The 25092-nt window shown below is 41.3% G+C and overlaps 17 non-coding genes across 17 annotated transcripts; all 17 read left to right on the forward strand.

The window, feature by feature from the left end:
* The first annotated feature begins 707 nt into the window (after positions 1-707).
* On the forward strand, positions 708-779 carry TRNAE-CUC (transfer RNA glutamic acid (anticodon CUC)). Its single transcript has one exon. It is a non-coding gene; the product is annotated as a tRNA-Glu (tRNA).
* A 1217-nt stretch (positions 780-1996) lies between these two features.
* On the forward strand, positions 1997-2068 carry TRNAE-CUC (transfer RNA glutamic acid (anticodon CUC)). The gene has a single exon. It is a non-coding gene; the product is annotated as a tRNA-Glu (tRNA).
* Positions 2069-3286: 1218 nt separating this feature from the next.
* On the forward strand, positions 3287-3358 carry TRNAE-CUC (transfer RNA glutamic acid (anticodon CUC)). The gene has a single exon. It is a non-coding gene; the product is annotated as a tRNA-Glu (tRNA).
* A 1216-nt stretch (positions 3359-4574) lies between these two features.
* Positions 4575-4646, forward strand: TRNAE-CUC (transfer RNA glutamic acid (anticodon CUC)). The gene has a single exon. It is a non-coding gene; the product is annotated as a tRNA-Glu (tRNA).
* A 1218-nt stretch (positions 4647-5864) lies between these two features.
* Positions 5865-5936, forward strand: TRNAE-CUC (transfer RNA glutamic acid (anticodon CUC)). Its single transcript has one exon. It is a non-coding gene; the product is annotated as a tRNA-Glu (tRNA).
* Positions 5937-7155: 1219 nt separating this feature from the next.
* TRNAE-CUC (transfer RNA glutamic acid (anticodon CUC)) lies at positions 7156-7227 on the forward strand. The gene has a single exon. It is a non-coding gene; the product is annotated as a tRNA-Glu (tRNA).
* A 378-nt stretch (positions 7228-7605) lies between these two features.
* Positions 7606-7677, forward strand: TRNAE-CUC (transfer RNA glutamic acid (anticodon CUC)). The gene has a single exon. It is a non-coding gene; the product is annotated as a tRNA-Glu (tRNA).
* A 1664-nt stretch (positions 7678-9341) lies between these two features.
* TRNAE-CUC (transfer RNA glutamic acid (anticodon CUC)) lies at positions 9342-9413 on the forward strand. The gene has a single exon. It is a non-coding gene; the product is annotated as a tRNA-Glu (tRNA).
* A 376-nt stretch (positions 9414-9789) lies between these two features.
* TRNAE-CUC (transfer RNA glutamic acid (anticodon CUC)) lies at positions 9790-9861 on the forward strand. The gene has a single exon. It is a non-coding gene; the product is annotated as a tRNA-Glu (tRNA).
* A 1216-nt stretch (positions 9862-11077) lies between these two features.
* Positions 11078-11149, forward strand: TRNAE-CUC (transfer RNA glutamic acid (anticodon CUC)). The gene has a single exon. It is a non-coding gene; the product is annotated as a tRNA-Glu (tRNA).
* A 376-nt stretch (positions 11150-11525) lies between these two features.
* On the forward strand, positions 11526-11597 carry TRNAE-CUC (transfer RNA glutamic acid (anticodon CUC)). The gene has a single exon. It is a non-coding gene; the product is annotated as a tRNA-Glu (tRNA).
* A 1215-nt stretch (positions 11598-12812) lies between these two features.
* TRNAE-CUC (transfer RNA glutamic acid (anticodon CUC)) lies at positions 12813-12884 on the forward strand. Its single transcript has one exon. It is a non-coding gene; the product is annotated as a tRNA-Glu (tRNA).
* Positions 12885-14100: 1216 nt separating this feature from the next.
* On the forward strand, positions 14101-14172 carry TRNAE-CUC (transfer RNA glutamic acid (anticodon CUC)). The gene has a single exon. It is a non-coding gene; the product is annotated as a tRNA-Glu (tRNA).
* Positions 14173-15389: 1217 nt separating this feature from the next.
* TRNAE-CUC (transfer RNA glutamic acid (anticodon CUC)) lies at positions 15390-15461 on the forward strand. The gene has a single exon. It is a non-coding gene; the product is annotated as a tRNA-Glu (tRNA).
* Positions 15462-16679: 1218 nt separating this feature from the next.
* On the forward strand, positions 16680-16751 carry TRNAE-CUC (transfer RNA glutamic acid (anticodon CUC)). Its single transcript has one exon. It is a non-coding gene; the product is annotated as a tRNA-Glu (tRNA).
* A 1216-nt stretch (positions 16752-17967) lies between these two features.
* Positions 17968-18039, forward strand: TRNAE-CUC (transfer RNA glutamic acid (anticodon CUC)). Its single transcript has one exon. It is a non-coding gene; the product is annotated as a tRNA-Glu (tRNA).
* A 2750-nt stretch (positions 18040-20789) lies between these two features.
* TRNAE-CUC (transfer RNA glutamic acid (anticodon CUC)) lies at positions 20790-20861 on the forward strand. The gene has a single exon. It is a non-coding gene; the product is annotated as a tRNA-Glu (tRNA).
* The last annotated feature ends 4231 nt before the right edge of the window (positions 20862-25092 follow it).

Consider the following 25092-nt stretch of genomic DNA (forward strand, 5'->3'; position numbering starts at 1 on the left):
GTTCATATTCTTGGTTCGTTAGGTAAAGTCATGTAAATAAAAAACAAAAAATAATAAAAAATGCATTTAAAAAGAATAAAAATAAAATAAATATAAAAATGCATTGAAAATTATGAAAGAAAAAAACCAACAATAAAAATAGTTAAATACAATTAAAAATGCGAAGGTTTTTTGCTTTTATTATTTTCAATTAATTTTTAATTTTGTCTTCGTATGTTTTTATTGTATGGTTTTTTGCTTTTATGATTTTCCATTCATTTTTTATTTTTATTGCTATGAAAAAATATTGTCCTTTGTATTTTGTTTGCTTTTCATTTCTATTTACGTGACTTTACCGAATTAATCAATTATATACATACTTTTAATTCAGGCATTCGTGGAACTGCTTTGAAAATGAAACCAAAATACTATTTCCCTCACGGGGATTCGATCCAGAGCGGGGGCGGAGGGAGCGCCAAAACCTAACCAGTTGCCACACCAGAGAAATTGGTGATTGTGCCTCAACGTGTCCTGCTGTCCCGCATTATCACCAGGCTTGAACTTCTACTGCTGACCGAAGGTGTTCCAAAGCAGTCGCCATCTCTTATGGTATCACGATTCCACAGTCAATCCCGTGAACAGATTCCATTGATCCATCAACTCTCGAGCGAGCTCCCGGTGTTGGAGGTGCCAGGACAGCAGGACATGTGGAGACACCTTAACCAGCTTCCCTGGTGGTCTAGTGGTTAGGATTCGGCGCTCTCACCGCCGCGGCCCGGGTTCGATTCCCGGGCAGGGAACTCTTTTTTATAAGCAATAAAAAAAGTTATTTTCTTCTTTACGGAAAAGTGTAACTGCTTTAAAAAAGCCACCAAGAGCCTCATTCCGTGACAGGGAACTGAATCCAGACCGCAGCACTGAGAGCTTCGAATTTTAATCACCAGACCACCAGGGAAGTTGTTAGATGTACCTCCACGTGTCCTGCTGTCCCGCATCATCATCAGGCTTGATCTTCGATTGCTGACTGAAGTGTTCCCCAGGCAGTCGCCATCTCTCATGGTCTCACGATTCCACGTAAATCTCGTGAACAGATTCCAATGCACCATCAACTCTCGAGCGAGCTCCCGGTGTTGGAGGTGCCAGGATAGCAGGACACGTGGAGGCACCTCCAACAGCTTCACTGGTAGTCTAGTGGTTAGGATTTGCCATTTCACCGCAGCGGCTTGGGTAAGAATCCCTGTCAAAGAACACTTTTTACGTAAATAAAAAACTTAACTATTTTTTTACTTAAAACTTTCGTGACTGCAGGAATTCATATTCTTGGTTCGTTAGGTAAAGTCATGTAAATAAAAAACAAAAAATAATAAAAAATGCATTTAAAAAGAATAAAAATAAAATAAATATAAAAATGCATTGAAAATCATGAAAGAAAAAAACCAACAATAAAAAGAGTTAAATACAATTAAAAATGCGAAGGTTTTTTGCTTTTATTATTTTCAATTAATTTTAAATTTTGTCTTCGTATGTTTTTATTGTATGGTTTTTTGCTTTTATGATTTTCCATTCATTTTTTATTTTTGTTGCTATGAAAAAATATTGTCCTTTGTATTTTGTTTGCTTTTTATTTCTATTTACGTGACTTTACCGAATTAATCAATAATATACATACTTTTAATTCAGGCATTCGTGGAACTGCTTTGAAAATGAAACCAAAATACTATTTCCCTCACGGGGATTCGATCCCGAGCGGGGGCGGAGGGAGCGCCAAAACCTAACCAGTTGCCACACCAGAGAAATTGGTGATTGTGCCTCCACGTGTCCTGCTGTCCCGCATTATCACCAGGCTTGAACTTCTACTGCTGACCGAAGGTGTTCCTAGGCAGTCGCCATCTCTTATGGTATCACGATTCCACAGTCAATCCCGTGAACAGATTCCATTGATCCATCAACTCTCGAGCGAGCTCCCGGTGTTGGAGGTGCCAGGACAGCAGGACATGTGGAGACATCTTAACCAGTTTCCCTGGTGGTCTAGTGGTTAGGATTCGGCGCTCTCACCGCCGCGGCCCGGGTTCGATTCCCGGTCAGGGAACTCTTTTTTATAAGCAATAAAAAAAGTTATTTTCTTCTTTACGGAAAAGTGTAACTGCTTTAAAAAAGCCACCAAGAGCCTCATTCCGTGACAGGGAACTGAATCCAGACCGCAGCACTGAGAGCATCGAATTTTAATCACCATACCACCAGGGAAGTTGTTAGATGTACCTCCACGTGTCCTGCTGTCCCGCATCATCATCAGGCTTGATCTTCGATTGCTGACTGAAGTGTTCCCCAGGCAGTCGCCATCTCTCATGGTCTCACGATTCCACGTAAATCTCGTGAACAGATTCCAATGCACCATCAACTCTCGAGCGAGCTCCCGGTGTTGGAGGTGCCAGGATAGCAGGACACGTGGAGGCACCTCCAACAGCTTCACTGGTAGTCTAGTGGTTAGGATTTGCCATTTCACCGCAGCGGCTTGGGCAAGAATCCCTGTCAAAGAACACTTTTTACGTAAATAAAAAACTTAACTATTTTTTTACTTAAAACTTTCGTGACTGCAGGAATTCATATTCTTGGTTCGTTAGGTAAAGTCATGTAAATAAAAAACAAAAAATAATAAAAAAATGCATTTAAAAAGAATAAAAATAAAATAAATATAAAAATGCATTGAAAATTATGAAAGAAAAAAACCAACAATAAAAAGAGTTAAATACAATTAAAAATGCGAAGGTTTTTTGCTTTTATTATTTTCAATTAATTTTTAATTTTGTCTTCGTATGTTTTTATTGTATGGTTTTTTGCTTTTATGATTTTCCATTCATTTTTTATTTTTGTTGCTATGAAAAAATATTGTCCTTTGTATTTTGTTTGCTTTTTATTTCTATTTACGTGACTTTACCGAATTAATCAATAATATACATACTTTTAATTCAGGCATTCGTGGAACTGCTTTGAAAATGAAACCAAAATACTATTTCCCTCACGGGGATTCGATCCCGAGCGGGGGCGGAGGGAGCGCCAAAACCTAACCAGTTGCCACACCAGAGAAATTGGTGATTGTGCCTCCACGTGTCCTGCTGTCCCGCATTATCACCAGGCTTGAACTTCTACTGCTGACCGAAGGTGTTCCTAGGCAGTCGCCATCTCTTATGGTATCACGATTCCACAGTCAATCCCGTGAACAGATTCCATTGATCCATCAACTCTCGAGCGAGCTCCCGGTGTTGGAGGTGCCAGGACAGCAGGACATGTGGAGACATCTTAACCAGCTTCCCTGGTGGTCTAGTGGTTAGGATTCGGCGCTCTCACCGCCGCGGCCCGGGTTCGATTCCCGGTCAGGGAACTCTTTTTTATAAGCAATAAAAAAAGTTATTTTCTTCTTTACGGAAAAGTGTAACTGCTTTAAAAAAGCCACCAAGAGCCTCATTCCGTGACAGGGAACTGAATCCAGACCGCAGCACTGAGAGCATCGAATTTTAATCACCAGACCACCAGGGAAGTTGTTAGATGTACCTCCACGTGTCCTGCTGTCCCGCATCATCATCAGGCTTGATCTTCGATTGCTGACTGAAGTGTTCCCCAGGCAGTCGCCATCTCTCATGGTCTCACGATTCCACGTAAATCTCGTGAACAGATTCCAATGCACCATCAACTCTCGAGCGAGCTCCCGGTGTTGGAGGTGCCAGGATAGCAGGACACGTGGAGGCACCTCCAACAGCTTCACTGGTAGTCTAGTGGTTAGGATTTGCCATTTCACCGCAGCGGCTTGGGTAAGAATCCCTGTCAAAGAACACTTTTTACGTAAATAAAAAAGTTAACTATTTTTTTACTTAAAACTTTCGTGACTGCAGGAATTCATATTCTTGGTTCGTTAGGTAAAGTCATGTAAATAAAAAACAAAAAATAATAAAAAATGCATTTAAAAAGAATAAAAATAAAATAAATATAAAAATGCATTGAAAATTATGAAAGAAAAAAACCAACAATAAAAAGAGTTAAATACAATTAAAAATGCGAAGGTTTTTTGCTTTTATTATTTTCAATTAATTTTTAATTTTGTCTTCGTATGTTTTTATTGTATGGTTTTTTGCTTTTATGATTTTCCATTCATTTTTTATTTTGTTGCTATGAAAAAATATTGTCCTTTGTATTTTGTTTGCTTTTTATTTCTATTTACGTGACTTTACCGAATTAATCAATAATATACATACTTTTAATTCAGGCATTCGTGGAACTGCTTTGAAAATGAAACCAAAATACTATTTCCCTCACGGGGATTCGATCCCGAGCGGGGGCGGAGGGAGCGCCAAAACCTAACCAGTTGCCACACCAGAGAAATTGGTGATTGTGCCTCCACGTGTCCTGCTGTCCCGCATTATCACCAGGCTTGAACTTCTACTGCTGACCGAAGGTGTTCCTAGGCAGTCGCCATCTCTTATGGTATCACGATTCCACAGTCAATCCCGTGAACAGATTCCATTGATCCATCAACTCTCGAGCGAGCTCCCGGTGTTGGAGGTGCGAGGACAGCAGGACATGTGGAGACACCTTAACCAGCTTCCCTGGTGGTCTAGTGGTTAGTATTCGGCGCTCTCACCGCCCCGGCCCGGGTTCGATTCCCGGTCAGGGAACTCTTTTTTATAAGCAATAAAAAAAGTTATTTTCTTCTTTACGGAAAAGTGTAAAGGCTTTAAAAAAGACACCAAGAGCCTCATTCCGTGACAGGGAACTGAATCCAGACAACAGCACTGAGAGCTTCGAATTTTAATCACCAGACCACCAGGGAAGTTGTTAGATGTACCTCCACGTGTCCTGCTGTCCCGCATCATCACCAGGCTTGATCTTCGATTGCTGACTGAAGTGTTCCCCAGGCAGTCGCCATCTCTTATGGTCTCACGATTCCACGTAAATCTCGTGAACAGATTCCAATGCACCATCAACTCTCGAGCGAGCTCCCGGTGTTGGAGGTGCCAGGATAGCAGGACACGTGGAGGCACCTCCAACAGCTTCACTGGTAGTCTAGTGGTTAGGATTTGCCATTTCACCGCAGCGGCCTGGGTAAGAATCCCTGTCAAAGAACACTTTTTACGTAAATAAAAAAGTTAACTATTATTTTTACTTAAAACTTTCGTGACTGCAGGAATTCATATTCTTGGTTCGTTAGGTAAAGTCATGTAAATAAAAAACAAAAAATAATAAAAAATGCATTTAAAAAGAATAAAAATAAAATAAATATAAAAATGCATTGAAAATTATGAAAGAAAAAAACCAACAATAAAAAGAGTTAAATACAATTAAAAATGCGAAGGTTTTTTGCTTTTATTATTTTCAATTAATTTTTAATTTTGTCTTCGTATGTTTTTATTGTATGGTTTTTTGCTTTTATGATTTTCCATTCATTTTTTATTTTTGTTGCTATGAAAAAATATTGTCCTTTGTATTTTGTTTGCTTTTCATTTCTATTTACGTGACTTTACCGAATTAATCAATTATATACATACTTTTAATTCAGGCATTCGTGGAACTGCTTTGAAAATGAAACCAAAATACTATTTCCCTCACGGGGATTCGATCCCGAGCGGGGGCGGAGGGAGCGCCAAAACCTAACCAGTTGACACACCAGAGAAATTGGTGATTGTGCCTCCACGTGTCCTGCTGTCCCGCATTATCACCAGGCTTGAACTTCTACTGCTGACCGAAGGTGTTCCTAGGCAGTCGCCATCTCTTATGGTATCACGATTCCACAGTCAATCCCGTGAACAGATTCCATTGATCCATCAACTCTCGAGCGAGCTCCCGGTGTTGGAGGTGCCAGGACAGCAGGACATGTGGAGACACCTTAACCAGCTTCCCTGGTGGTCTAGTGGTTAGGATTCGGCGCTCTCACCGCCGCGGCCCGGGTTCGATTCCCGGTCAGGGAACTCTTTTTTAGAAGCAATAAAAAAAAGTTATTTTCTTCTTTACGGAAAAGTGTAACTGCTTTAAAAAAGACACCAAGAGCCTCATTCCGTGACAGGGAACTGAATCCAGACCGCAGCACTGAGAGCTTCGAATTTTAATCACCAGACCACCAGGGAAGTTGTTAGATGTACCTCCACGTGTCCTGCTGTCCCGCATCATCATCAGGCTTGATCTTCGATTGCTGACTGAAGTGTTCCCCAGGCAGTCGCCATCTCTTATGGTCTCACGATTCCACGTAAATCTCGTGAACAGATTCCAATGCACCATCAACTCTCGAGCGAGCTCCCGGTGTTGGAGGTGCCAGGATAGCAGGACACGTGGAGGCACCTCCAACAGCTTCACTGGTAGTCTAGTGGTTAGGATTTGCCATTTCACCGCAGCGGCCTGGGTAAGAATCCCTGTCAAAGAACACTTTTTACGTAAATAAAAAAGTTAACTATTTTTTTACTTAAAACTTTCGTGACTGCAGGAATTCATATTCTTGGTTCGTTAGGTAAAGTCATGTAAATAAAAAAACAAAAAATAATAAAAAATGCATTTAAAAAGAATAAAAATAAAATAAATATAAAAATGCATTGAAAATTATGAAAGAAAAAAACCAACAATAAAAAGAGTTAGATACAATTAAAAATGCGAAGGTTTTTTGCTTTTATTATTTTCAATTAATTTTTAATTTTGTCTTCGTATGTTTTTATTGTATGGTTTTTTGCTTTTATGATTTTCCATTCATTTTTTATTTTTGTTGCTATGAAAAAATATTGTCCTTTGTATTTTGTTTGCTTTTCATTTCTATTTACGTGACTTTACCGAATTAATCAATTATATACATACTTTTAATTCAGGCATTCGTGGAACTGCTTTGAAAATGAAACCAAAATACTATTTCCCTCACGGGGATTCGATCCCGAGCGGGGGCGGAGGGAGCGCCAAAACCTAACCAGTTGACACACCAGAGAAATTGGTGATTGTGCCTCCACGTGTCCTGCTGTCCCGCATTATCACCAGGCTTGAACTTCTACTGCTGACCGAAGGTGTTCCTAGGCAGTCGCCATCTCTTATGGCATCACGATTCCACAGTCAATCCCGTGAACAGATTCCATTGATCCATCAACTCTCGAGCGAGCTCCCGGTGTTGGAGGTGCCAGGACAGCAGGACATGTGGAGACACCTTAACCAGCTTCCCTGGTGGTCTAGTGGTTAGGATTCGGCGCTCTCACCGCCGCGGCCCGGGTTCGATTCCCGGTCAGGGAACTCTTTTTTATAAGCAATAAAAAAAAGTTATTTTCTTCTTTACGGAAAAGTGTAACTGCTTTAAAAAAGACACCAAGAGCCTCATTCCGTGACAGGGAACTGAATCCAGACCGCAGCACTGAGAGCTTCGAATTTTAATCACCAGACCACCAGGGAAGTTGTTAGATGTACCTCCACGTGTCCTGCTGTCCCGCATCATCATCAGGCTTGATCTTCGATTGCTGACTGAAGTGTTCCCCAGGCAGTCGCCATCTCTTATGGTCTCACGATTCCACGTAAATCTCGTGAACAGATTCCAATGCACCATCAACTCTCGAGCGAGCTCCCGGTGTTGGAGGTGCCAGGATAGCAGGACACGTGGAGGCACCTCCAACAGCTTCCCTGGTGGTCTAGTGGTTAGGATTCGGCGCTCTCACCGCCGCGGCCCGGGTTCGATTCTCGATCAGGGAACACTTTTTATAAACAATAAAAAAAGTAATTTTCTTCTATACGGAAAAGTTTAACTGCTTTCAAAAATACACCAAGAGCCTCATTCCGTGACCGGGAACTAAACCCTGACGGCAGCACTGAGAGCTTCGAATTTTAATCACCAGACCACCAGGGAAGTTGTTAGATGTACCTCCACGTGTCCTGCTGTCCCGCATCATCACCAGGCTTGATCTTCGATTGCTGACTGAAGTGTTCCCCAGGCATTCGCCATCTCTTATGGTCTCACGATTCCACGTAAATCTCGTGAACAGATTCCAATGCACCATCAACTCTCGAGCGAGCTCCCGATGTTGGAGGTGCCAGGACAGCAGGACATGTGGAGACATCTTAACCAGCTTCCCTGGTGGTCTAGTGGTTAAGATTCGGCGCTCTCACTGCCGCGGCCCGGGTTCGATTCTCGATCAGGGAACACTTTTTATAAACAATAAAAAAAGTAATTTTCTTCTACACGGAAAAGTTTAACTGCTTTAAAAAATACACCAAGAGCCTCATTCCGTGACCGGGAACTAAACCCTGACGGCAGCACTGAGAGCTTCGAATTTTAATCACCAGACCACCAGGGAAGTTGTTAGATGTACCTCCACGTGTCCTGCTGTCCCGCATCATCACCAGGCTTGATCTTCGATTGCTGACTGAAGTGTTCCCCAGGCATTCGCCATCTCTTATGGTCTCACGATTCCACGTAAATCTCGTGAACAGATTCCAATGCACCATCAACTCTCGAGCGAGCTCCCGGTGTTGGAGGTGCCAGGATAGCAGGACACGTGGAGGCACCTCCAACAGCTTCACTGGTAGTCTAGTGTTTAGGATTTGCCATTTCACGGCAGTGGCCTGGGTAAGAATCCCTGTCAAAGAACACTTTTTACGTAAATAAAAATGTTAACTATTTTTTTACTTAAAACTTTCGTGACTGCAGGAATTCATATTCTTGGTTCGTTAGGTAAAGTCACGTTAATCAAAAACAAAAAATAATAAAAAATGCATTGAAAAAGAATAAAATAAAAATAAATATAAAAATGCATTGAAAATTATGAAAGAAAAAAACCAACAATAAAAAGAGTTAAATACAATTAAAAATGCGAAGGTTTTTTGCTTTTATTATTTTCAATTAATTTTTAATTTTGTCTTCGTATGTTTTTATTGTATGGTTTTTTGCTTTTATGATTTTCCATTCATTTTTTATTTTTGTTGCTATGAAAAAATATTGTCCTTTGTATTTTGTTTGCTTTTTATTTCTATTTACGTGACTTTACCGAATTAATCAATAATATACATACTTTTAATTCAGGCATTCGTGGAACTGCTTTGAAAATGAAACCAAAATACTATTTCCCTCACGGGGATTCGATCCCGAGCGGGGGCGGAGGGAGCGCCAAAACCTAACCAGTTGCCACACCAGAGAAATTGGTGATTGTGCCTCCACGTGTCCTGCTGTCCCGCATTATCACCAGGCTTGAACTTCTACTGCTGACCGAAGGTGTTCCTAGGCAGTCGCCATCTCTTATGGTATCACGATTCCACAGTCAATCCCGTGAACAGATTCCATTGATCCATCAACTCTCGAGCGAGCTCCCGGTGTTGGAGGTGCCAGGACAGCAGGACATGTGGAGACATCTTAACCAGCTTCCCTGGTGGTCTAGTGGTTAGGATTCGGCGCTCTCACCGCCGCGGCCCGGGTTCGATTCTCGATCAGGGAACACTTTTTATAAACAATAAAAAAAGTAATTTTCTTCTATACGGAAAAGTTTAACTGCTTTAAAAAATACACCAAGAGCCTCATTCCGTGACCTGGAACTAAACCCTGACGGCAGCACTGAGAGCTTCGAATTTTAATCACCAGACCACCAGGCAAGTTGTTAGATGTACCTCCACGTGTCCTACTGTCCCGCATCATCACCAGGCTTGATCTTCGATTGCTGACTGAAGTGTTCCCCAGGCATTCGCCATCTCTTATGGTCTCACGATTCCACGTAAATCTCGTGAACAGATTCCAATGCACCATCAACTCTCGAGCGAGCTCCCGATGTTGGAGGTGCCAGGACAGCAGGACATGTGGAGACATCTTAACCAGCTTCCCTGGTGGTCTAGTGGTTAGGATTCGGCGCTCTCACCGCCGCGGCCCGGGTTCGATTCTCGATCAGGGAACACTTTTTATAAACAATAAAAAAAGTAATTTTCTTCTATACGGAAAAGTTTAACTGCTTTAAAAAATACACCAAGAGCCTCATTCCGTGACCGGGAACTAAACCCTGACGGCAGCACTGAGAGCTTCGAATTTTAATCACCAGACCACCAGGGAAGTTGTTAGATGTACCTCCACGTGTCCTGCTGTCCCGCATCATCACCAGGCTTGATCTTCGATTGCTGACTGAAGTGTTCCCCAGGCATTCGCCATCTCTTATGGTCTCACGATTCCACGTAAATCTCGTGAACAGATTCCAATGCACCATCAACTCTCGAGCGAGCTCCCGGTGTTGGAGGTGCCAGGATAGCAGGACACGTGGAGGCACCTCCAACAGCTTCACTGGTAGTCTAGTGTTTAGGATTTGCCATTTCACGGCAGTGGCCTGGGTAAGAATCCCTGTCAAAGAACACTTTTTACGTAAATAAAAATGTTAACTATTTTTTTACTTAAAACTTTCGTGACTGCAGGAATTCATATTCTTGGTTCGTTAGGTAAAGTCACGTTAATAAAAAACAAAAAATAATAAAAAATGCATTGAAAAAGAATAAAATAAAAATAAATATAAAAATGAATTGAAAATTATGAAAGAAAAAAACCAACAATAAAAAGAGTTAAATACAATTTAAAATGCGAAGGTTTTTTGCTTTTATTATTTTCAATTAATTTTTAATTTTGTCTTCGTATGTTTTTATTGTATGGTTTTTTGCTTTTATGATTTTCCATTCATTTTTTATTTTTGTTGCTATGAAAAAATATTGTCCTTTGTATTTTGTTTGCTTTTCATTTCTATTTACGTGACTTTACCGAATTAATCAATAATATACATACTTTTAATTCAGGCATTCGTGGAACTGCTTTGAAAATGAAACCAAAATACTATTTCCCTCACGGGGATTCGATCCCGAGCGGGGGCGGAGGGAGCGCCAAAACCTAACCAGTTGCCACACCAGAGAAATTGGTGATTGTGCCTCCACGTGTCCTGCTGTCCCGCATTATCACCAGGCTTGAACTTCTACTGCTGACCGAAGGTGTTCCTAGGCAGTCGCCATCTCTTATGGTATCACGATTCCACAGTCAATCCCGTGAACAGATTCCATTGATCCATCAACTCTCGAGCGAGCTCCCGGTGTTGGAGGTGCCAGGACAGCAGGACATGTGGAGACACCTTAACCAGCTTCCCTGGTGGTCTAGTGGTTAGGATTCGGCGCTCTCACCGCCGCGGCCCGGGTTCGATTCTCGATCAGGGAACACTTTTTATAAACAATAAAAAAAGTAATTTTCTACTATACGGAAAAGTTTAACTGCTTTAAAAAATACACCAAGAGCCTCATTCCGTGACCGGGAACTAAACCCTGACGGCAGCACTGAGAGCATCGAATTTTAATCACCAGACCACCAGGGAAGTTGTTAGATGTACCTCCACGTGTCCTGCTGTCCCGCATCATCACCAGGCTTGATCTTCGATTGCTGACTGAAGTGTTCCCCAGGCATTCGCCATCTCTTATGGTCTCACGATTCCACGTAAATCTCGTGAACAGATTCCAATGCACCATCAACTCTCGAGAGAGCTCCGGATGTTGGAGGTGCCAGGACAGCAGGACATGTGGAGACATCTTAACCAGCTTCCCTGGTGGTCTAGTGGTTAGGATTCGGCGCTCTCACCGCCGCGGCCCGGGTTCGATTCTCGATCAGGGAACACTTTTTATAAACAATAAAAAAAGTAATTTTCTTCTATACGGAAAAGTTTAACTGCGTTAAAAAATACACCAAGAGCCTCATTCCGTGACCGGGAACTAAACCCTGACGGCAGCACTGAGAGCTTCGAATTTTAATCACCAGACCACCAGGGAAGTTGTTAGATGTACCTCCACGTGTCCTGCTGTCCCGCATCATCACCAGGCTTGATCTTCGATTGCTGACTGAAGTGTTCCCCAGGCATTCGCCATCTCTTATGGTCTCACGATTCCACGTAAATCTCGTGAACAGATTCCAATGCACCATCAACTCTCGAGCGAGCTCCCGGTGTTGGAGGTGCCAGGATAGCAGGACACGTGGAGGCACCTCCAACAGCTTCACTGGTAGTCTAGTGTTTAGGATTTGCCATTTCACGGCAGTGGCCTGGGTAAGAATCCCTGTCAAAGAACACTTTTTACGTAAATAAAAATGTTAACTATTTTTTTACTTAAAACTTTCGTGACTGCAGGAATTCATATTCTTGGTTCGTTAGGTAAAGTCACGTTAATAAAAAACAAAAAATAATAAAAAATGCATTGAAAAGAATAAAATAAAAATAAATATAAAAATGAATTGAAAATTATGAAAGAAAAAAACCAACAATAAAAAGAGTTAAATACAATTAAAAATCCGAAGGTTTTTTGGTTTTATTATTTTCAATTAATTTTTAATTTTGTCTTCGTATGTTTTTATTGTATGGTTTTTTGCTTTTATGATTTTCCATTCATTTTTTATTTTTGTTGCTATGAAAAAATATTGTCCTTTGTATTTTGTTTGCTTTTCATTTCTATTTACGTGACTTTACCGAATTAATCAATAATATACATACTTTTAATTCAGGCATTCGTGGAACTGCTTTGAAAATGAAACCAAAATACTATTTCCCTCACGGGGATTCGATCCCGAGCGGGGACGGAGGGAGCGCCAAAACCTAACCAGTTGCCACACCAGAGAAATTGGTGATTGTGCCTCCACGTGTCCTGCTGTCCCGCATTATCACCAGGCTTGAACTTCTACTGCTGACCGAAGGTGTTCCTAGGCAGTCGCCATCTCTTATGGTATCACGATTCCACAGTCAATCCCGTGAACAGATTCCATTGATCCATCAACTCTCGAGCGAGCTCCCGGTGTTGGAGGTGCCAGGACAGCAGGACATGTGGAGACACCTTAACCAGCTTCGCTGGTGGTCTAGTGGTTAGGATTCGGCGCTCTCACCGCCGCGGCCCGGGTTCGTTTCCCGGTCAGGGAACTCTTTTTTATAAGCAATAAAAAAAGTTATTTTCTTCTTTACGGAAAAGTGTAGCTGCTTTAAAAAAGACACCAAGAGCCTCATTCCGTGACAGGGAACTGAATCCAGACCGCAGCACTGAGAGCTTCGAATTTTAATCACCAGACCACCAGGGAAGTTGTTAGATGTACCTCCACGTGTCCTGCTGTCCCGCATCATCATCAGGCTTGATCTTCGATTGCTGACTGAAGTGTTCCCCAGGCAGTCGCCATCTCTTATGGTCTCACGATTCCACGTAAATCTCGTGAACAGATTCCAATGCACCATCAACTCTCGAGCGAGCTCCCGGTGTTGGAGGTGCCAGGATAGCAGGACACGTGGAGGCACCTCCAACAGCTTCACTGGTTGTCTAGTGGTTAGGATTTGCCATTTCACCGCAGCGGCCTGGGTAAGAATCCCTGTCAAAGAACACTTTTTACGTAAATAAAAAAGTTAACTATTTTTTTACTTAAAACTTTCGTGACTGCAGGAATTCATATTCTTGGTTCGTTAGGTAAAGTCATGTAAATAAAAAACAAAAAATAATAAAAAATGCATTTAAAAAGAATAAAAATAAAATAAATATAAAAATGCATTGAAAATTATGAAAGAAAAAAACCAACAATAAAAAGAGTTAAATACAATTAAAAATGCGAAGGTTTTTTGCTTTACTATTTTCAATTAATTTTAAATTTTGTCTTCGTATGTTTTTATTGTATGGTTTTTTGCTTTTATGATTTTCCATTCATTTTTTATTTTTGTTGCTATGAAAAAATATTGTCCTTTGTATTTTGTTTGCTTTTTATTTCTATTTACGTGACTTTACCGAATTAATCAATAATATACATACTTTTAATTCAGGCATTCGTGGAACTGCTTTGAAAATGAAACCAAAATACTATTTCCCTCACGGGGATTCGATCCCGAGCGGGGGCGGAGGGAGCGCCAAAACCTAACCAGTTGCCACACCAGAGAAATTGGTGATTGTGCCTCCACGTGTCCTGCTGTCCCGCATTATCACCAGGCTTGAACTTCTACTGCTGACCGAAGGTGTTCCTAGGCAGTCGCCATCTCTTATGGTATCACGATTCCACAGTCAATCCCGTGAACAGATTCCATTGATCCATCAACTCTCGAGCGAGCTCCCGGTGTTGGAGGTGCGAGGACAGCAGGACATGTGGAGACACCTTAACCAGCTTCCCTGGTGGTCTAGTGGTTAGTATTCGGCGCTCTCACCGCCCCGGCCCGGGTTCGATTCCCGGTCAGGGAACTCTTTTTTATAAGCAATAAAAAAAGTTATTTTCTTCTTTACGGAAAAGTGTAAAGGCTTTAAAAAAGACACCAAGAGCCTCATTCCGTGACAGGGAACTGAATCCAGACCACAGCACTGAGAGCTTCGAATTTTAATCACCAGACCACCAGGGAAGTTGTTAGATGTACCTCCACGTGTCCTGCTGTCCCGCATCATCACCAGGCTTGATCTTCGATTGCTGACTGAAGTGTTCCCCAGGCAGTCGCCATCTCTTATGGTCTCACGATTCCACGTAAATCTCGTGAACAGATTCCAATGCACCATCAACTCTCGAGCGAGCTCCCGGTGTTGGAGGTGCCAGGATAGCAGGACACGTGGAGGCACCTCCAACAGCTTCACTGGTAGTCTAGTGGTTAGGATTTGCCATTTCACCGCAGCGGCCTGGGTAAGAATCCCTGTCAAAGAACACTTTTTACGTAAATAAAAAAGTTAACTATTTTTTTACTTAAAACTTTCGTGACTGCAGGAATTCATATTCTTGGTTCGTTAGGTAAAGTCATGTAAATAAAAAACAAAAAATAATAAAAAATGCATTTAAAAAGAATAAAAATAAAATAAATATAAAAATGCATTGAAAATTATGAAAGAAAAAAACCAACAATAAAAAGAGTTAAATACAATTAAAAATGCGAAGGTTTTTTGCTTTTATTATTTTCAATTAATTTTTAATTTTGTCTTCGTATGTTTTTATTGTATGGTTTTTTGCTTTTATGATTTTCCATTCATTTTTTATTTTTGTTGCTATGAAAAAATATTGTCCTTTGTATTTTGTTTGCTTTTCATTTCTATTTACGTGACTTTACCGAATTAATCAATTATATACATACTTTTAATTCAGGCATTCGTGGAACTGCTTTGAAAATGAAACCAAAATACTATTTCCCTCACGGGGATTCGATCCCGAGCGGGGGCGGAGGGAGCGCCAAAACCTAACCAGTTGACACACCAGAGAAATTGGTGATTGTGCCTCCACGTGTCCTGCTGTCCCGCATTATCACCAGGCTTGAACTTCTACTGCTGACCGAAGGTGTTCCTAGGCAGTCGCCATCTCTTATGGTATCACGATTCCACAGTCAATCCCGTGAACAGATTCCATTGATCCATCAACTCTCGAGCGAGCTCCCGGTGTTGGAGGTGCCAGGACAGCAGGACATGTGGAGACACCTTAACCAGCTTCCCTGGTGGTCTAGTGGTTAGGATTCGGCGCTCTCACCGCCGCGGCCCGGGTTCGATTCCCGGTCAGGGAACTCTTTTTTAGAAGCAATAAAAAAAAGTTATTTTCTTCTTTACGGAAAAGTGTAACTGCTTTAAAAAAGACACCAAGAGCCTCATTCCGTGACAGGGAACTGAATCCAGACCGCAGCACTGAGAGCTTCGAATTTTAATCACCAGACCACCAGGGAAGTTGTTAGATGTACCTCCACGTGTCCTGCTGTCCCGCATCATCATCAGGCTTGATCTTCGATTGCTGACTGAAGTGTTCCCCAGGCAGTCGCCATCTCTTTTGGTCTCACGATTCCACGTAAATCTCGTGAACAGATTCCAATGCACCATCAACTCTCGAGCGAGCTCCCGGTGTTGGAGGTGCCAGGATAGCAGGACACGTGGAGGCACCTCCAACAGCTTCACTGGTAGTCTAGTGGTTAGGATTTGCCATTTCACCGCAGCGGCCTGGGTAAGAATCCCTGTCAAAGAACACTTTTTACGTAAATAAAAAAGTTAACTATTTTTTTACTTAAAACTTTCGTGACTGCAGGAATTCATATTCTTGGTTCGTTAGGTAAAGTCATGTAAATAAAAAACAAAAAATAATAAAAAATGCATTTAAAAAGAATAAAAATAAAATAAATATAAAAATGCATTGAAAATTATGAAAGAAAAAAACCAACAATAAAAAGAGTTAGATACAATTAAAAATGCGAAGGTTTTTTGCTTTTATTATTTTCAATTAATTTTTAATTTTGTCTTCGTATGTTTTTATTGTATGGTTTTTTGCTTTTATGATTTTCCATTCATTTTTTATTTTTGTTGCTATGAAAAAATATTGTCCTTTGTATTTTGTTTGCTTTTCATTTCTATTTACGTGACTTTACCGAATTAATCAATTATATACATACTTTTAATTCAGGCATTCGTGGAACTGCTTTGAAAATGAAACCAAAATACTATTTCCCTCACGGGGATTCGATCCCGAGCGGGGGCGGAGGGAGCGCCAAAACCTAACCAGTTGACACACCAGAGAAATTGGTGATTGTGCCTCCACGTGTCCTGCTGTCCCGCATTATCACCAGGCTTGAACTTCTACTGCTGACCGAAGGTGTTCCTAGGCAGTCGCCATCTCTTATGGCATCACGATTCCACAGTCAATCCCGTGAACAGATTCCATTGATCCATCAACTCTCGAGCGAGCTCCCGGTGTTGGAGGTGCCAGGACAGCAGGACATGTGGAGACACCTTAACCAGCTTCCCTGGTGGTCTAGTGGTTAGGATTCGGCGCTCTCACCGCCGCGGCCCGGGTTCGATTCCCGGTCAGGGAACTCTTTTTTATAAGCAATAAAAAAAAGTTATTTTCTTCTTTACGGAAAAGTGTAACTGCTTTAAAAAAGACACCAAGAGCCTCATTCCGTGACAGGGAACTGAATCCAGACCGCAGCACTGAGAGCTTCGAATTTTAATCACCAGACCACCAGGGAAGTTGTTAGATGTACCTCCACGTGTCCTGCTGTCCCGCATCATCATCAGGCTTGATTTTCGATTGCTGACTGAAGTGTTCCCCAGGCAGTCGCCATCTCTTATGGTCTCACGATTCCACGTAAATCTCGTGAACAGATTCCAATGCACCATCAACTCTCGAGCGAGCTTCCGGTGTTGGAGGTGCCAGGATAGCAGGACACGTGGAGGCACCTCCAACAGCTTCACTGGTTGTCTAGTGGTTAGGATTTGCCATTTCACCGCAGCGGCCTGGGTAAGAATCCCTGTCAAAGAACACTTTTTACGTAAATAAAAAAGTTAACTATTTTTTTACTTAAAACTTTCGTGACTGCAGGAATTCATATTCTTGGTTCGTTAGGTAAAGTCATGTAAATAAAAAACAAAAATAATAAAAAATGCATTTAAAAAGAATAAAAATAAAATAAATATAAAAATGCATTGAAAATTATGAAAGAAAAAAACCAACAATAAAAAGAGTTAAATACAATTAAAAATGCGAAGGTTTTTTGCTTTACTATTTTCAATTAATTTTTAATTTTGTCTTCGTATGTTTTTATTGTATGGTTTTTTGCTTTTATGATTTTCCATTCATTTTTTATTTTTGTTGCTATGAAAAAATATTGTCCTTTGTATTTTGTTTGCTTTTTATTTCTATTTACGTGACTTTACCGAATTAATCAATAATATACATACTTTTAATTCAGGCATTCGTGGAACTGCTTTGAAAATGAAACCAAAATACTATTTCCCTCACGGGGATTCGATCCCGAGCGGGGGCGGAGGGAGCGCCAAAACCTAACCAGTTGCCACACCAGAGAAATTGGTGATTGTGCCTCCACGTGTCCTGCTGTCCCGCATTATCACCAGGCTTGAACTTCTACTGCTGACCGAAGGTGTTCCTAGGCAGTCGCCATCTCTTATGGTATCACGATTCCACAGTCAATCCCGTGAACAGATTCCATTGATCCATCAACTCTCGAGCGAGCTCCCGGTGTTGGAGGTGCCAGGACAGCAGGACATGTGGAGACACCTTAACCAGCTTCCCTGGTGGTCTAGTGGTTAGGATTCGGCGCTCTCACTGCCGCGGCCCGGGTTCGATTCCCGGTCAGGGAACTCTTTTTTATAAGCAATAAAAAAAAATATTTTCTTCTTTACGGAAAAGTGTAACTGCTTTAAAAAAGACACCAAGAGCCTCATTCCGTGACAGGGAACTGAATCCAGACCACAGCACTGAGAGCTTCGAATTTTAATCACCAGACCACCAGGGAAGTTGTTAGATGTACCTCCACGTGTCCTGCTGTCCCGCATCATCACCAGGCTTGATCTTCGATTGCTGACTGAAGTGTTCCCCAGGCAGTCGCCATCTCTTATGGTCTCACGATTCCACGTAAATCTCGTGAACAGATTCCAATGCACCATCAACTCTCGAGCGAGCTCCCGGTGTTGGAGGTGCCAGGATAGCAGGACTTGTGGAGGCACCTCCAACAGCTTTACTGGTAGTCTAGTGGTTAGGATTTGCCATTTCACCGCAGCGGCCTGGGTGAGAATCCTTGTCAAAGAACACTTTTTACGTAAATAAAAAAGTTAACTATTTTTTTACTTAAAACTTTCGTGACTGCAGGAATTCATAGTCTTGGTTCGTTAGGTAGTCACGTAAATAAAAAACAAAAAAATAATAAAAAATTTCAATTCAAAAGAAAAAAATAAAATAAATATAAAAATGCATTGAAAATTATGAAAGAAAAAAACCAACAATAAAAAGAGTTAAATACAATTAAAAATGCGAAGGTTTTTTGCTTTTATTATTTTCAATTAATTTTTAATTTTGTCTTCGTATTTTTTTATTGTATGGTTTTTTGCTTTTATGATTTTCCATTCATTTTTTTATTTTTGTTACTTAAAAAAAAACATTAGTATTTTGTTTACTTTTTATTTCTATTTACGTGACTTTACCGAATTAAACAGGACCCTGCGGGGTGGGCTGGTAGGAATAATACTTAGTACCGGTACAGGGATATCGACCGGGTATAGAGGAGTTAAAAAAAAAAAATACTGTATTCTAGTGTAATGTTAATTAAAAGTGTTTGTTTTGACAAGAAACGCTGTGAGATTTAAAGACTCCCAGTCTTTCATTTCCAAACGATCACATCTGAGATTAATTGACCACCACCTTTTGCACTAGGCCTCGCGAAGCCTCCCGCACTAGGCCTCGCGAAGCCTGCTGCACTAGGCCTCGCGAAGCCTGCTGCACTAGGCCTCGCGAAGCCTTCTCTGCAGTAGGCCTCGCGATGCCTTTTCTGCAGTAGGCCTCGCAAAGCCTGCCGCACTAGGCCTCGCGAAGCCTGCCACACTAGGCCTCGCGCCGTGCTTTTCGTGCACAAATAAGGCGATTAAATGTATCTCGTCTCTGTGTTAATAAATGTATCTTGTCTCTGTGTTAAAAAAACGTGCTGCGTTTCATTAAAGTAAATTTGAAGAGACGTTTAAAGTTTCACCGTGAGGCGCCGGAAGCGACGGCCATCTTGTTTAGTTCACAGATCGCAGGGGGCGCGGGCGGCCATCTTGTCGGACAGACGGACGGACGGACACATTAATCTATTGGTGGTCTGGTCCACTTCGTTCCTACCAGTATCAATACTATAAATACTTTACCGAATTAATCAATACTATAAATACTTTTAATTCAGGTATTCGTGGAACTGCTTTGAAAATGAAACCAAAATACTATTTCTCTTACGGGGATTCGATCCAGAGCGGGGGCCGAGGGAGCGCCAAAACCTAACCAGTTGCCACACCAGAGAAATTGGTGATTGTGCTTCCACGTGTCCTGTTTTCCCGCATTATCACCAGGCTTGAACTTCTACTCCTGACCGAAGGTTTTCCCAGGCAGTCGCCATCTCTTACGGTATCACGATTCCACAGTCAAACCCGTGAACAGATTCCATTGCTCCAACAACTCTCGAGCGAGCTCCCGGTGTTGGAGGTGCCAGGACAGCAGGACATGTGGAGGCACCTCCAACGGCTTTACTGGTAGTCTAGTGGTTAGGATTTGCCATTCCACTGCAGCGGCCTGGGTAAGAATCCCTGTCAAAGAACACTTTTTACGTAAATAAAAAAGTTTACTATTTTTTACTTTAAACTTTCGTGACTGCAGGAATTCATATTCTTGGTTCGTTAGGTAAAGTCACGTAAATAAAAAACAAAAAAATAATAAAAAATGCAATTAAAAAGAATAAAAATAAAATAAAGAAAAAATGCATAGAAAATAATGAAAGAAAAAAAACAACAATAAAAAGAGTTAAATAAAATAAAAAATGCGAAGGTTTTTTGCTTTTATCATTTTCAATTGATTTTTAATTTTGTCTTCGTATTTTTTTATTGTATGGTTTTTTGCTTTTATGATTTTCCATTCACTTTTTATTTTTGTTACTTTGAAAAAATATGGTCTTTTGTATTTTGTTTGCTTTTTATTTCTATTTACGTGACTTTACCGAATTAATCAATAACATGAATACTTTTAATTCAGGCATTCGTGGAACTGCTTTGAAAATGAAACCAAAATACTATTTCCCTTATGGGGATTCGATCCCGAGCGGGGGCGGAGTGAGCGCCAAAACCTAACCAGTTGCCACACCAGGGAAATTGGTGATTGTGCCTCCACGTGTCCTGCTGTCCCGCATTATCACCAGGCTTGAACTTCTACTGCAGACCGAAGGTTTTCCCAGGCAGTCGCCATCTCTTACGGTATCACGATTCCACAGTCAATCCCGTGAACAGATTCCATTGCTCCATCAACTCTCGAGCGAGCTCCCGATGTTGGAGGTGCCAGGACAGCAGGACATGTGGAGACATCTAAACCAGCTTCTCTGGTGGTCTAGTGGTTAGGATTCGGCGCTCTCACCGCCGCAGCCCGGGTTCGATTCCCGGTCATGGAACACTTTTTTTTATAAACAATAAAAAAAGTAATTTTCTTCTTTACGGAAAAGTTTAACTGCTTTAAAAAATACACCAAGAGCCTCATTCCGTGACCGGGAGCTAAACCCTGACGGCAGCACTGAGAGCTTCGAATTTTAATCACCAGACCACCAGGGAAGTTGTTAGATGTACCTCCACGTGTCCTGCTGTCCCGCATCATCACCAGGCTTGATCTTCGATTGCTGACTGAAGTGTTCCCCAGGCATTCGCCATCTCTTATGGTCTCACGATTCCACGTAAATCTCGTGAACAGATTCCAATGCACCATCAACTCTCGAGCGAGCTCCCGGTGTTGGAGGTGCCAGGATAGCAGAACACGTGGAGGCACCTCCAACAGCTTCACTGGTAGTCTAGTGGTTAGGATTTGCCATTTCACCGCAGCGGCATGGGTAAGAATCCCTGTCAAAGAACACTTTTTACGTAAATAAAAAAGTTAACTATTTTTTTACTTAAAACTTTCGTGACTGCAGGATTTCATATTCTTGGTTCGTTAGGTAAAGTCACGTAAATAATAAACAAAAAATAATAAAAAATGCAATTAAAGAGAATAAAAATAAAATAAAGATAAAAATGCATTGAAAATTCTGAAAGAAAAAAACCAACAATAAAAAGAGTTAAATAAAATTAAAAATGCGAAGGTTTTTTGCTTTTATTATTTTCAATTAATTTTTAATTTTGTCTTCGTATTTTTTTATTGCATGGTTTTTTGCTTTTATGATTTTCCATTCAATTTTTTATTTTTGTTACTTTGAAAAAATATTGTCCTTTGTATTTTGTTTGCTTTTTATTTCTATTTACGTGACTTTACCGAATTAATCAATAATATACATACTTTTAATTCAGGCATTCGTGGAACTGCTTTGAAAATGAAACCAAAATACTATTTCCCTCACGGGGATTCGATCCAGAGCGTGGGCGGAGGGAGCGCGAAAACCTAACCCTTTGCCACACCAGGGAAATTGGTGATTGTGCCTCCACGTGTCCTGCCGTCCCGCATTATCACTGGGCTTGAACTTCTACTGCTGACCGAAGGTTTTCCCAGGCAGTCGCCATCTCTTACGGTATCACGATTCCACAGTCGATCCTGTGAACAGATTCCATTGCACAATCAACTCTCGAGCGAGCTCCCGGTGTTGGAGGTGCCAGGACAGCAGGACATGTGGAGACACCTCAACAAGCTTCCCTGGATGTCTAGTGGTTAGGATTCGGCGCTCTCACCGCCGTGGCCCGGGTTCGATTCCCAGTCAGGGAACACTTTTTTATAAACAATAAAACAAGTTATTTTCTTCTTTACGGAAAAGTTTAACTGCTTTAAAAAAGTACACCAAGAGCCTCATTCCGTGACCGGGAACTGAACACAGACCGCAGCACTGAGAGCTTCGAATTTTAATCACCAGACCACCAGGGAAGTTGTTAGATGTACCTCCACGTGTCCTGCTGTCCCGCATCATCACCAGGCTTGATCTTCGAATGCTGACTGAAGTGTTCCCCAGGCATTCGCCATCTCTTATGGTCTCACGATTCCACGTAAATCTCGTGAATAGATTCCAATGCACCATCAACTCTCGAGCGAGCTCCCGGTGTTGGAGGTGCCAGGATAGCAGGACACGTGGAGGCACCTCCAACAGCTTCACTGGTAGTCTAGTGGTTAGGATTTGCCATTCCACCGCAGCGGCCTGGGTAAGAATCCCTGTCAAAGAACACTTTTTACGTAAATAAAAAAGTTAACTATTTTTTACTTTAAACTTTCGTGACTGCAGGAATTCATATTCTTGGTTCGTTAGGTAAAGTCACGTAAATAAAAAACAAAAAATAATAAAAAATGCAATTAAAAAGAATAAAAATAAAATAAAGAAAAAATGCATAGAAAATAATGATAGAAAAAAAACAACAATAAAAAGAGTTAAATAAAATTAAAAATGCGAAGGTTTTTTGCTTTTATCATTTTCAATTGATTTTTAATTTTGTCTTCGTATTTTTTTATTGTAAGGTTTTTTGCTTTTATGATTTTCCATTCATTTTTTATTTTTGTTACTTTGAAAAATATTGTCCTTTGTATTTTATTTGCTTTTTATTTCTATTTACGTGACTTTACCGAATTAATCAATAATATAAATACTTTTAATTCAGGCATTCGTGGAACTGCTTTGAAAATGAAACCAAAATACTATTTCCTTTACGGGGATTCGATCCCGAGCGGGGGCAGAGGGAGCGCCAAAACCTAACCATTTGCCACACCAGGGAAATTGGTGATTGTGCCTCCACGTGTCCTGCTGTCCCGCATTATCACCGGGCTTGAACTTCTACTGCTGACCGAAGGTTTTCCCAGGCAGTCGCCATCTCTTACGGTATCACGATTCCACAGTCAATCCCGTGAACAGATTCCATTGCCCCATCAACTCTCGAGCGAGCTCTCGGTGTTGGAGGTGCCAGGACAGCAGGACATGTGGAGACACCTCAACCAGCTCCCCTGGTGGTCTAGTGGTTAGGATTCGGCGCTCTCACCGCCGCGGCCCGGATTCGATTCTCGGTCAGGGAACAATTTTTATAAATAATAAAAAAAGTAATTTTCTTCTTTACGGAAAAGTTTAACTGCTTTAAAAAATACACCAAGAGCCTCATTCCGTGACCGGGAACTGAACACTGAACACAGACCGCAGCACTGAGAGCTTCGAATTTTAATCACCAGACCACCAGGGAAGTTGCTAGATGTACCTCCACGTGTCCTGCTGTCCCGCATCATCACCAGGCTTGATCTTCGATTGCTGACTGAAGTGTTCCCCAGGCAGTCGCCAACTCTTATGGTCTCACGATTCCATGTAAATCTCGTGAACAGATTCCAATGCACCATCAACTCTTGAGCGAGCTCCCGGTGTTGGAGGTGCCAGGATTGCAGGACACGTGGAGGCACCTCCAACAGCTTCATTAGTAGTCTAGTGGTTAGGATTTGCCATTCCACCGCAGCGGCCTGGGTAAGAATCCCTGTCAAAGAACACTTTTACGTAAATAAAAAAGTTAACTATTTTTTTACTTAAAACTTTCGTGACTGCAGGAATTCATATTCTTGGTTCGTTAGGTAAAGTCACGTAAATAAAAAAATAATAATAAAAAATGCAATTAAAAAGAATAAAAATAAAATAAAGAAAAAATGCATAGAAAATAATGAAAGAAAAAAAACAACAATAAAAAGAGTTAAATAAAATTAAAAATGCGAAGGTTTTTTGCTTTTATCATTTTCAATTGATTTTTAATTTTGTCTTCGTATTTTTTTATTGTATGGTTTTTTGCTTTTATGATTTTCCATTCATTTTTTATTTTTGTTACTTTGAAAAAATATTGTCCTTTGTATTTTATTTGCTTTTTATTTCTATTTACGTGACTTTACCGAATTAATCAATAATATAAATACTTTTAATTCAGGCATTCGTGGAACTGCTTTGAAAATGAAACCAAAATACTATTTCCCTTACGGGGATTCGATCCCGAGCGGGGGCAGAGGGAGCGCCAAAACCTAACCATTTGCCACACCAGGGAAATTGGTGATTGTGCCTCCACGTGTCCTGCTGTCCCGCATTATCACCGGGCTTGAACTTCTACTGCTGACCGAAGGTTTTCCCAGGCAGTCGCCATCTCTTACGGTATCACGATTCCACAGTCAATCCCGTGAACAGATTCCATTGCCCCATCAACTCTCGAGCGAGCTCTCGGTGTTGGAGGTGCCAGGACAGCAGGACATGTGGAGACACCTCAACCAGCTCCCCTGGTGGTCTAGTGGTTAGGATTCGGCGCTCTCACCGCCGCGGCCCGGATTCGATTCTCGGTCAGGGAACAATTTTTATAAATAATAAAAAAAGTAATTTTCTTCTTTACGGAAAAGTTTAACTGCTTTAAAAAATACACCAAGAGCCTCATTCCGTGACCGGGAACTGAACACTGAACACAGACCGCAGCACTGAGAGCTTCGAATTTTAATCACCAGACCACCAGGGAAGTTGCTAGATGTACCTCCACGTGTCCTGCTGTCCCGCATCATCACCAGGCTTGATCTTCGATTGCTGACTGAAGTGTTCCCCAGGCAGTCGCCAACTCTTATGGTCTCACGATTCCATGTAAATCTCGTGAACAGATTCCAATGCACCATCAACTCTTGAGCGAGCTCCCGGTGTTGGAGGTGCCAGGATTGCAGGACAC

This window comes from Lampetra fluviatilis, chromosome 14 (genome assembly GCF_964198595.1).
Source record: "Lampetra fluviatilis chromosome 14, kcLamFluv1.1, whole genome shotgun sequence".
In the NCBI taxonomy this organism is placed as follows: domain Eukaryota; kingdom Metazoa; phylum Chordata; class Hyperoartia; order Petromyzontiformes; family Petromyzontidae; genus Lampetra; species Lampetra fluviatilis.